The 12,400-nt window shown below is 38.9% G+C and overlaps 1 pseudogene across 1 annotated transcript in view; it reads right to left on the bottom strand.

The window, feature by feature from the left end:
- LOC150078603 (facilitated trehalose transporter Tret1 pseudogene) overlaps positions 1–12,400 on the bottom strand; it is a 165,762-nt pseudogene that overhangs the window by 140,782 nt on the left and 12,580 nt on the right. The window lies entirely within an intron of this gene.

Genomic DNA, 12,400 nt, shown 5'->3' with positions numbered 1-12,400 from the left:
CGTATTTGGCGGTGACGGGCTCAAACCCCGGTCTAATCAAGAAGCCTGTGCTACGCACTGCTGCTCCTTCCCACCTGGCTACGGAGGCGCCTTTGTGTTTGTATTAACCACTTCCCTGATTATGCCGAGTTAACTAGGGTTAACATTTTAATGTCATAAATTATTATCCCAAGATATCTTGTGGTCGTGTACGAATTTGTGTTCCTTCAATGCTTACCCGAGTGAAGTATTGAAATGAAGCCGTCAGAAGCAGTGAAGGGTCACCCGAATAAAGCCATCAGCGCATGGTAAAGTAGTAGTGCATTTATCGCAATATGGCTCTTGTGGCCATTCGCCAGTGGGTGCTTTTCTTGGAATATTTTTATCTGAGACAAGCATCAGATGACCCATTCTGATACCTTGCATATTGTTGTCACCTGGTGTTCTTTATTGAGCACTGTGTGCTGCACGAGGTTGTCCGTTTAGTTTTCAAGAATTAATTATGGATAAGAAATTATGGATAATTAATAATGAAGAATTAATTATAAATAAAGACGGAAGAATATTGCAGTTCTGATCGGGATAATAATTCTAGGAATATACAACATTGAATATCTTGTTGAATACTTCATTTGTTCCATAATCAAGCACCGTATTACACATCATAAAAGCAATAAAAATCGTTATTTAAAAAATTTGTATATTTTTGACATGAAAATAGGGAAAATTAGTAATGGAAGAGATTAAAACTTGGGACCACGAAACACGGTTCGTTGTACGAAAAGTTCGTCGTATGGAGCGATCGCTGTACAATGCCCACTGTACTTTGATTTTAGTAAAGTTTTTGATACTGTTGCGCATGGAAAATGCTGTACAAATTGGAGCATTAAGGGAAGTCACTGCAATGGACAAAGGGATGGTTGAGTGGGAGACAGCAGAAAGTGGTAATAAATTAACACTGCTCTATGTGGACTAATGTTATTAGCGGAGTGATCCAAGGTTCGGTGTGCGGTTCATTGTTGTTTTGTGTACGTATCAATGATATTGTTAAAGGTAGGTATATCAGGCTTTATGTCCAAGTTTGCAGATAATACAAAGGTTAGCAGGGTTGTTAATGACAGTAAAGACAGTATGCTACTGCAAGAAAATAGAAATTAGAAAAGTTAAGTAGATGGGCTGAGAAGTAGCAACTGAAGTTTAACATTGACAAATGCAAAGTACTTCATATGGGTAGCAGTAACCTAAGAGAAATGTACCAAATGTGTGATACTACACTCAGGGAGGTAGAGGATGAAAAAGACCTGGGGGTAATTGTGGTCAGATAAGATGTTCTCTGACCAGTGCAGATGGGCTGCCAGAGCAGGTCATGGAGTTTTTAAGAATTTTGCTAGCAGAGACAAGGAGCTGATTATCCCTTTCTACAAGGCAATGGTCAGGGCAACACTTTGAGTACTGTACACAGGTCTGGAAGCCTCATTTTAGAAATGATGTCTAGTTGCTAGAATGAGTATAGAGAAGGGCAACAAGATTATTAAGAGGAACAAAGGGGTGCGCTTACGAAGAAAGGCTTAAGTTCTGCACTTGAATGGTTTGAGCAGACTCAATGCTGACAGGATACTTCTGCTTATTCAGATTAAGAACCTGAGGGGGCAAGGATTCAAATTGAGGAAAGACAGTGGTAGAACAGATGTGCAAAAGTTTGCCTTTAGCCAGCAGGTAGTTCATTGCCGAACACACTTCCATCTGTTGTTGTTGAGGAAGTTGACAGCTTAAATAAATTTAAGGCTGAAGTAAACAAACATTTGGAGTGACCAGATGGGTGAAATGGGAAGGTTTTTTTTTTTTTTTTTGTCTGATGCTGTACAAGCTTTCTTTCTTCCATCACAAGCCTCAACTAGTGCTAAAGCTAAATTCTATACACAGGGAAAAAATACTGATGTTACCAGCAACAAATTCTAAACTCATTGAGAAAAACATAATAGCAGTACTAGGCTTTTCAACTAAGAAATAATGTTCAAGAGTTCAATTAGCATTAGTAAAGGCACATGATGCAAGAATGCAAGCTTATACAGGGTGTCTCAAAAATATTGTACAAATGTTTAGGGGAGGTAGGTAACACCTAAAGGGGTGTGAATCGCCTAGGAACCCATAACTGGAAACGTCACGGGAAAGTAGTAGCAGAAGCACAAGAATCAGAAATGACACAAGACAGTAATTAGTGGAAAACATTAATTTGACATAATATTAATATTGGAGTACGAGATGGATGCATTTTATGATATTACAACAGATGTTCAAAGGTTCCACCATGAGACGCGATGAGACCGATGCAGGGAGTGTCATGGATTGGCGGACACGGTCGAACACACCTGGAGTTGCTTTGACAGTAGCAGCAGCACAGACAAGATCCATTTCCGTCTCCACAGGCGATTCATACACAATAGATTTGAGGGCCCACCCACAGAAAGAAATCAAGGCTCGATAAATCAGGTGAGTGTGGGGGCCAACACCACCTTCGCTCCTTTCACTGTTTCCATAGGTGTACAGCAGATTTCCACTAGATAAACTTAAGTGATTAATTTCTTCTTGTTTCAGCCAAACCGATGATTTTCCAATTCACATTTTCTAATTCCTTTTCCAGCTCTAATATCCTGTCTTCGTCGATGAGTGATCTTACGTTGTAATAGGCCAAGTTCAGTTTCCGTGCATGGCAGCCAGATTGTACCCAGAGATTCTTAGCACCCTCTGCTTCCACTCTGATCGTCTCTCTGCTGTAAAAGGGGGAGTGAAAAGTTTTAAGATATAGAAAGATAACTGGATTCTGTACAAACATATCGTTACTGTTGGAAATAGAATATTTAAACATCAACTTTTGGTTGGTTTTGTTTATTGGCTAAAAGTTAAGCAAGTACATCAGTACTGTTCTTTCAATATAGTATATTTTGATTTTGATGCACTTTACCAGACAAGTCAGTATTTTTATTAATTTTATTACACCATTCAACTGTTCAATATACAGGGTGTCTCAAAAATATTGGTACAAACGTTTAGTGAAGGTAGGTAACATCTAAAGGAATGTGAATCGTAAAGGAACCCATAACTGGAAACGTCACGGGAAAGTAGTAGCAGAGGCACAAGAAGCAGAAATGACACAAGACAGTAATTAGAGGCAAACATTAATTTGACAAAATATTAACAATGAAGGACTAGATGGATGCATTTCATGATGTTACAACAGATGCTAAAAAGGTTCCACCATGAGACGCGATGACACCGCCTGCGTCGGTGTCATGGATGGCCGGACACGGTCGAACACACCTGGAGTTACTTTGACAGTAGCAGCAGTGCAGACGAGACTCGCCACAAGATCCATTTCCATCTCCACAGCCGATTCATACACGATAGATTTGAGGACCCCCCCACAGAAAGAAATCAAGGCTCGATAAATCAGGTAAACGTGGGGACCAGGCAATGGGTCCACCATCGACGCCCAAAACGTCTGTTCAAATGGTCACAAACACACCTTCCATAATGGGCAGGTGCCCTGTCATGTTGAAACCAAAAGTTGCATCTCACATTGGCTGGAACATCGTCAAGTAACCCTGGTAGAACTTGTTCAAGAAAGATACGATATTTAGCGGAGTTCATGTGGGATGGTAACAGGTATGGGCCGACTAAGCAGTCACCGACCATACCTGCCCACACATTTATTGCAAAGCGATTCGTGCCGCATGGGGGTGCACACTGTGTTGGCCCTCTGCTAATCCATACACTAGGTGCATGTTTGCCACCTCACAGTTCGTATATCAATGCATGCTCTTCGTGCAGCGACTACTGCTTGAATGTGTAAACTAGAAATTTTCCCTCTTGGGAACTGATGAATATTTCCGTATACCGACTTACGGTGATGTTTCCGGTTATGGGTTCCTATGCGATTCACATTCCTTTAGATGTTACCTACCTCCCCTAAACGTTTGTACCAATATTTTTGGGATACCTGTATAGCATCAGCCAAAACAAAAAAAAAAAAAAAAAAAAACTTCTCATTTTACCCATCCACAAACTCCAAATATTTGTCTAGTTATGCCTTGAATCTATTTAAGCTATCAACTTCTACAATAACAGATGGAAGTTTCTTCCAGCAATCAACCACCTGCTGGCTAACGGCAATCTTCGGCACATCTATCCTACAACTGTCTTTCCTCAATTTGAATTTATGTCATTTCTGGCAATTATTCTGAGCAAGAGAAAGAATTCCATCAGCACTGAGCATGCTCAAACCATTCAAGGCTTTATACACCTCAATCAGATCACCTCACAGGTGCCTAGTCTCCAGACAATTGCAAAATTTAATCCTTTCTTCATAAGAGCAACCGTTTGTTCCATTCACTAATCTTGTTGCCCTTCTCTATCCCCGTTCCAGCAGCTCTAATCTTTCTTAAAATGAGGCCTCCAGACCGGTGTACAGTACTCAAGGTGAGGCCTGACCATTGCCTTATACAAGGGGATAATCACCTCGTTATCCATTCTAGAAACATTCCTGTATGTGGAGAATGAAAACAATCCCCAGGTTGTTTTCATTCTGCACCACTGTCAGTGTAGTCCCACATAATTGATACATTACTCTGGGGTTATAGCTTCCCATATGCAGTACAGCCTGGCCACACATAACACGAATTTGATTAATGCATTTTTTAATTACCGCTATTTGAAAAATTATACAACTTTTCACTTTACACGATGCAAATTTCCAGTTAATGCAATCTTTTTTTTTATGTGATAGTTGAAAAAGATTTAAATTGCGCATCAAGCTTACTGTTCGTCGGATGGGCAATAAACAAACGTTTGCCTGCTGCTCACCTCAGTGTGTTCCATCAACCATCCAAAGATGACATGTTACTTGTTTGTTACCCACTAATAAAGTCAAGGCCAACTTGCATTTAAAAATTCTAATTTTTAAATGACCCAGTTGAAAATGTTACCGCGAAGAAGATAATGGTAAAAGAACTAGATGAAATCTTTCATTTTGCAGAGAACCTCAAACAAAAGCTTTGAGGTTCTCTGCGATATTTATTTCGCCAAGACCCAGAGTAGATTGTTGTCAGACATCAGAAATTGATTGACATAAAGATAAAATTAGCACTGTTCAAACAACTCTGTTCAAATATTTCCGTAACAAATTGTTTCTTCATTGTGTATTTTTTGTGAGAGGTTGCCAAACTTTCTCAGTTCATGGCGCTCTTAGTGCATCAGTAATTTTTTTCATGGCACAAATAGACCAAAAGAAATACCTTACAATCAGATTAGACCACTTAATGGGTTGACTATTGATGATCATGCTCAGGTAGCTGATAAACTGAATGACTATTTTGCATCTACATTCACACATGAGGAGTTATTCAATGAGGGGAGTGCCAGAAATTTATCTCTCTAACAGGGAGCTAAGTGATTTTGTAATAACTGAAAGCAAAGTGGAGGAGACATTGTTGAAGTTAAACATAAAAAAGGCACCTGGGGTGGATGGGATCTATCCAGTTATATTAAAGAAGGCAGCAAAGGAAGTTGTTTGTTTGTTGTTTGGTTTTTAGGAGCATTAGCAACTAAGGCCTTATTGCCCTGGGAATATGCGGTGGTCATTCCCTGACCTTTCTGCATCCTCCGTATTTGGTGGTGACGGGCTCGAACCCCAGTCTAATCAAGAAGCGTGTGCTATGCACTGCTGCTCCTTCCCACCTGGCTACGGAGGCGCCAGCAAAGGAAGTAAGAAAAACCCTTAGCAATAATTATTAGAGCTTCCTTGAACTCAGGGGAGGTCCCCATGGACTGGAGGTGTGCAAATGTATCACCAATTCACAAAGGGGGTTCAAAAGTACAGGTCACTGCCGAAAAAAAGCCGTTAATTACGGGTGAATTTGAAAGTGTCTGCAATTCTGCCCAGACACGATAAGAGGGCGTATATGTTGAGAGCCCTGTCGATCAATTCGGCCCTGGAAGGATTGAGCAAGGCTCAAGGGGTAGAATTTTTTTCAGCCTGGTCTGTACTTGTTAACAGGAGAAACTGCTTCTACGGGGATGGGATACACTTAAATAGAAAGGGTGCAAGAATGTTTGCTGATGCTATCGAGGCAGTGTTAGGTGGGTCGGTAAACTGCTAGATTGGGGCAATACAAGGACTAATAGACTTACAGTAGCCACTGGCAGAGGTGAAAGTGATTCTTGCACTGCTTCTATTGGAATGAGATGCAGCCTGAAAAATAAGATGCAGGATAGTTCAGAGACTGCTGGGAATCATTGGGGTACAAATAAACACATAGGTTGTGTTAGAGTAGCTAAGAAAAAGAACAGGTGCATGTATACTTGCGTGTACACCAATGCTAGGAGTTTAGTAAATAAATTTGATAAATTTGAGGTATTGCTCAAAACATCAAAAGCAGATATTGTGGGGATTTCAGAGACGTGGTGTCACACAGATATAAGGAATGCAGAACTGGAATTTGGGGAGTACAATGTCTACAGAAAGGATAGACTGGGTAGGAAGGGAGGAGAGGTTATGCTATTATTTAAGAAATGCATAAAATCCAAGGAAGTGAAGCCAGTCGACATTGCTGGACAGTGCAGTGTCGAGTCAGTTTGGTGTGACATAAGCATTGGGAGATCAAAATTGAGAGTAGGAGTGTGCTATAGGCCTAATGACGCTGATGAGTATAATAAGAATCTGTACGGAGAAATAGAATGGGCCAGTAAATCAGAGAGTCTTATAATGGGGGATTTTAAGTTCCCAGATATTGACTGGAATTTGGGGGCTGGTCACTCACACACTAGCAAGTCTTTTGTGGATTTATTGGATGATTGTTTTCTACATCAGCATGTTCGGGAGGCAACTAGAGAGAGTAATACTCTTGATTTGATTATCGGTAGTGATTCTTCATGCATTAAGAATCTGCAGGTAAATGAACCACTAGGTGGCAGTGATCACAGTGGGCTGAAGTGGGATTTACTCAAAGAGGTAACTACCATTAGGGGTAAAGGGAAGGGTTATTGCTTTCGTAAAGGCGACTACGATGGACTGAGACAGTATTTAAATTCTATACAGTGGGACCAACTGATGATGTTACCAACAGCAAATTCAAAATGGGAAGCATTCAAAGAACTTATCTTGGAAGCTACTAGGCTTTACATACCAACTAAGAAATATTGTTCATGGTTTAGGCCTAAGTGGATGTCAGATGATCTAATGAGAGATAAGGTGGAGAAGAAAAATGCATGGGATTCATATAAATTAATGGGTGATTTGGCAGCCTATGATAGATATAAGCTGTCTGTAACCAGGTCACAAAGGAGATTAGGTAGACAAAGGCAGATTATGAGAAATCCTTGGCAAAGGATGAAAAGAAAAACAGCAAAGAGTTCTTTACTTATGTAAACTCTAGAAGGAAGGGGATGAATCAGGTTGGTCCACTTGATATCGATGGGTCAACTGTTGATGATCCTGCTCAGGTAGCTAACAAACAATGAATATTTTGCATCAACATTCACACATGAGGAGTTATGCAGCCAGGGGAATGCCAGAGGTGTATTCAACTCCGGCAGTAAGCTAGAGAATTTTGTAATAACTGAGAGTAAAGTGGAGGAGAAATTGTTGAAGATAAATACAAGAAAGGCACCTGGAGTGGATGGGATCTATCCAGTTATATTAAAGGAAGCAGCAAAGGAGGTAAGCAAACCCTTAGCCATAATTATGAGAAATTCCTTGGACTCAGGGGAAGTACCCATGGACTGGAGATGTGCAAATGTAACCCCAATTCACAAAGGAGGATCAAAGGGCGACACAAATAATTATAGACCTCTTAGTTTAACTTCTGTTCCTGGAAAATTAATGGAGGCACTGGATAAAGAAGCACTGCAGGATCATCTAGACAAGACTTCAGTCATAGCTCAGACACAGCATGGTTTTGTTAAGGGGAAGTCTTGCCTGACCAATTTGATTGGATACTATGATGCGGTCACAAAAGAACTGGATGCAGGGAATAACTTTGATATTATATACTTGGATCTTAGAAAGGCTTTTGATACTGTTGCACATGGAAGACTGCTGCACAAATTGGAGCAGCGTGGCACTGGAGGCAAATTGCTGCTGTGGATAAAGGGGTGGTTGAGGGGGGAGAAGACAGAGAGTGGTAATCAATGGACACTGCTCATCGTGGACTAATGTTATTAGTGGAGTCCCTCAGGGTTCAGTATTGGGTACATTATTGTTTTCTGTATTTATAAATGATATCGATGATGGTATATCAAGCTTAATATCCAAGTTTGAGTAAAGTGGAGGAGAAATTGTTGAAGACGATAAGAAGGTTGGCAGGGTTGTCAAGGACACTACTGACACTTTGCTACTGCAACAGGATCTGGAAAGGTTGAGCAGATGGGCTTCGAGGTGACAAATGAAGTTTAACATTGACAAATGTAAAGTACTACATATGGGAAGCAGCAACCCCAGAGCAACGTATCAACTCTGTGGTACTAAACTGACAGTGGTAGAGAATGAAAGGGACCTGGGGGTGGTTGTGCAGGCAGATACGAAGTTTTCTGAGCAGTGCAGACGGACTGCAAGAGTATCTCATGGTGTATTGTCGATGATATATAGGAATTTTTCTAGCAGGGATAAGGAGGTGATTATTCCCTTGTATAAGGCAATGGTCAGGCCACACCTAGAGTACTGTATACAGGTCTGGAGGCTTCACTTCAAGAAGGATGTAGAGATGCTGGAACGAGTACAGAGAACGGCAACAAGATTGGTGAATGGAACAAAGGGGTGCTCTTACGAAGAAAGGCTTAAGTTTTGCAAATTACAGTGTCTGTAGACTAGGCACCAGCGAGGTGATCTGATAGAGGTGTATAAAGCCTTGAATGGTTTGAGCATGCTCAATGCTGATGGGATTCTTCCTCTTGCTCAGGATAATCACCTGAGAGGGCATAAATTCAAATTGAGAAAAGACAGATGTACGATAGACGTGAGGAAATTTGCCTTTAGCCAGCGGGTAGTTGGTTGGTGGAATAAACTTACATCCCTTGTCGTGGAAGTTGATAGCCTAAATAAGTTTAAGGCTCAGCTGGACAGGTATTTCGAACGAACAGAGGGGTGAAGTGGAAGTGGCTATTTTTTATTTATTTATTTATTATTATTATTTTTTTTGCTGATGCTGCATAAGCTTGCTTTCTTGCATCAAATGCCTCTACTAATGCTAATGCTAAAAGTGACACAAGTAACTATAGACATGTTAGTTAGTATTAGCAATGGCCACATGGTGCAAGGAAGTCTATGGCTTATGTTGCACCAGCCAAAAATAAATAAATAAATAAAAACATAATAATAACAATAAGAAGAAAATTAAAAAAATAATAATTAATAAGAGAAAAGAAAACAGACAACCTATGCATTTCCCTCCTCCTGTAGGTAATTATCCAGCTGATCTTTGAATTTCTGCAAACTGTCAGCCTCTAACACCCACATAGGTAACTTATTCCAGTAATTTATGAACTCTCTGGCTAAAACAAAACTTCCTGCAATCCAGTCTAAACATTTCCCCACCACATAACTTGAAATTATAGCCCCTAGTTGTAGAATCATAACCGTAAAAATTTTGTTCTTATTCATTTTACTTATGCCTCTCGGAGCCTTAAATACTACAATCATGTCTCCAAGCTCTGCAACCCACATATTCAAAGTCTTCCCTCATATGGACGCCTTTCTGACGATCTTACCAGGTGAGTTACCAGTCTTTGGACCCTTTCAAGAAGCACAATATCTTTCTTTAGGTGTGGTCTCCAAGTGTGGTCTAACAATAGCCTTATATAATGGGATTATGATCATGTCCTTATCTCTACTAGCAATTGTTTGATAAAACACTATGGGACTCTCTTGCAACCTGTCTACAATGCTTGGAGAACTTCATGTCTGACTGTATCATAATGCCCAAATCCCTTTCCTCCACAACTGGCTTTAGATCAACTCTACCAAGTGTATGTTATTTTGGGGTTACTGTTCCCCAGGCATAATACCTTACACTTTGCTGGATTAAAGCATAGCCGCAATTTTTCTGATTAACCCTGAAGTCTATCTAGGTCACTATGAAGAAGTTCTGCTTGGCGGTGATCATTATTACTCTACCAATCTTTACATCATCTACAAATTTAGACATCACACCCTCTATCCTTTATCAATGTCATTTATGAAAATCAAAACTGGACAATGTACAGTAAGGATAACTTCTGCCATATGAGATAAAAATTTGGCTGACTAGAAAGCCAAAATCAAAGCTCCTAAAGTGAATAACTCCAGTCTCAGTCCCATATGGACCTATAGACCAAGCCAAGCATATGTTGTCTTCATCATGCTTTTAAACATGCCTATGCCATATACACTCAAGCAAATTTTCTATGATGAAGAAATGTCTTTGATGTTTTTAACTTTTTTAAAAAGGGACCAATTTTTATGATACTATTTAGCCTGACTTTCTTTTATAAAGATTTCTTTATCAATTTTAAATAACTCATGCTGTTTGAATTGGTAATCTTTTCCCTGACTCCAACAGCAACAATAACAAAACTGCTTGACACAATGTAGCCTTAGATGCTTTTGCACCAATTATATCTTCACAAAACAATTAAAAAAGGAATTCAGTATTGTATGTCACAGTAAGATTAGGAAGTGCCCACCTTAGGAAGTAGTTGTTCAGGTGAAAAATTTCTAAAAGTATCTTTTGTGTATAATTTGGAAGTGTTCAGATTTTTTGGGAGTAACAAGTGTTCAGGTTTTTAAAGCATAAAAATTTGGCTAGAATTATAAGGTATAACATAGTAGGTTCTGATATATATAGAGTATGGTTTTTGATTGGGTTATGGATATTATTATAATATTATCTGCACAGGCTAACACATATGCAAAGTTCTAGAGGAAAAGTTGTTTGTAGTACTGTACAGCAGTTAATAATAATGTCAACAGTACCTTGAAGAATACCAGAGTGGATCTGTTTATCAATAGTTGTACCCTTAAGATTAACTAAAACTTTTTTTTTCGAAAGCAAGTTTTGAAAAAAAATTTAAATAAATAAATTAGTTTATTCCTATTAAATGGTCAAATGGATCAAAAGCTGCTATGACAGGAGCTCAGACTACAACTATTTGTTGATTGTTTTTTTAGAGCAGTTATAATTCAATTAGCAGCAAAAAGATTATTTTAGAACTCCCAACAAATTAATAATTCTATATTCTGACAACCTACACTACAAGCATGGTCTAGGACTTTTTACTATGATAGTAAAAAGTCCTATACCATCAGTTTTCAATTCAATATTTTTCTCAATGCTATCGTCTTTCCTGTGGGACCTTTAGCTCTTGTCAAATGACCTCTTTCTTCTAATGATTGCTTAACACCATCAATCCATCTTCCTCTGGGTCTGTCACTAGACCCATTGCTTTTCATTTTGCTTCAAATAGAGCTTACCTGTTCAGCTAATCTCCTTCCTCCTACACTTTCTACATGTCTATACCATCTTAAGTTTCCTTCAACTGCCTTTAAGTGGATATTTCTTAAACGCAAATTTTTTTTTCCCTCTCCATACTTGTAATCTAGATTTTTTTTCCACTCCAAATTTGTAATCTAGTCTTGCCATTGCTTCCATCTATCAGATACATTTATTTCTGCAGATTCTAATTATTGTTCAATTCCCTTATTTTTTTATCCAGCTCTCAGCTCCATATTATTACATAGTTTTAAACATATTTCAAATAATTTTTAATATAGATGATGCTAGTGATATAGATCTGTGGTCTTTTAAAGCTTTGGTATTTTACATTTCAGTAATGGTATTATTTTATATTCTTTCAAAAGGCAAGAGTTTTAAAAGGAACACTGCAAGAGTTCACTTTTTAAGTGACACTGCAACTGAAGTCTTAAGGAACTTGTATTTTGTTCATATTTATGTCTATCCTTTGGTAATTTTTCCATTAGCTGAAAAAGACAAGTTTCTGGGAGGTGCAACCTCAGTGTGCAGAAAAAAAAAGGGCCAGAAAAATTCCATCATCTTGATGAAATTCAAACTCGGGAATTTTTCATACAGTATGGAAGTAGAAGGTGATGGTAGCCATGGTGCCAACTATGTGGGCTATATACGTCAACGTTAAATATACTCAACTTGCAACAAACCAAACCCAACCTGGAGATTATTATTCCTATCAAAAGGAATAATAAGTGATTGTTTTATTCATCATACTATTTTTTTTCTTTTTCAGTTTTACAAGTTTCATGTTTTTCACGCTCACATCAGTACTCTGTAGACAAAGGTTTGGAGATTTGGTTGGCACCACTAAATACTCAACAGAATTGTCCTGGAGTTTCTGGACAAAATATTTTCCAACAGGGTGG

This window comes from Mastigoproctus giganteus, chromosome 11 (assembly GCF_048544385.1).
Source record: "Mastigoproctus giganteus isolate SK-2022 chromosome 11, ASM4854438v1, whole genome shotgun sequence".
Taxonomy (NCBI): Eukaryota; Metazoa; Arthropoda; class Arachnida; order Uropygi; family Thelyphonidae; genus Mastigoproctus; species Mastigoproctus giganteus.
Note: the sequence above shows the minus strand (reverse complement) of the source record. Positions and strands in the feature narration are given on the sequence as shown.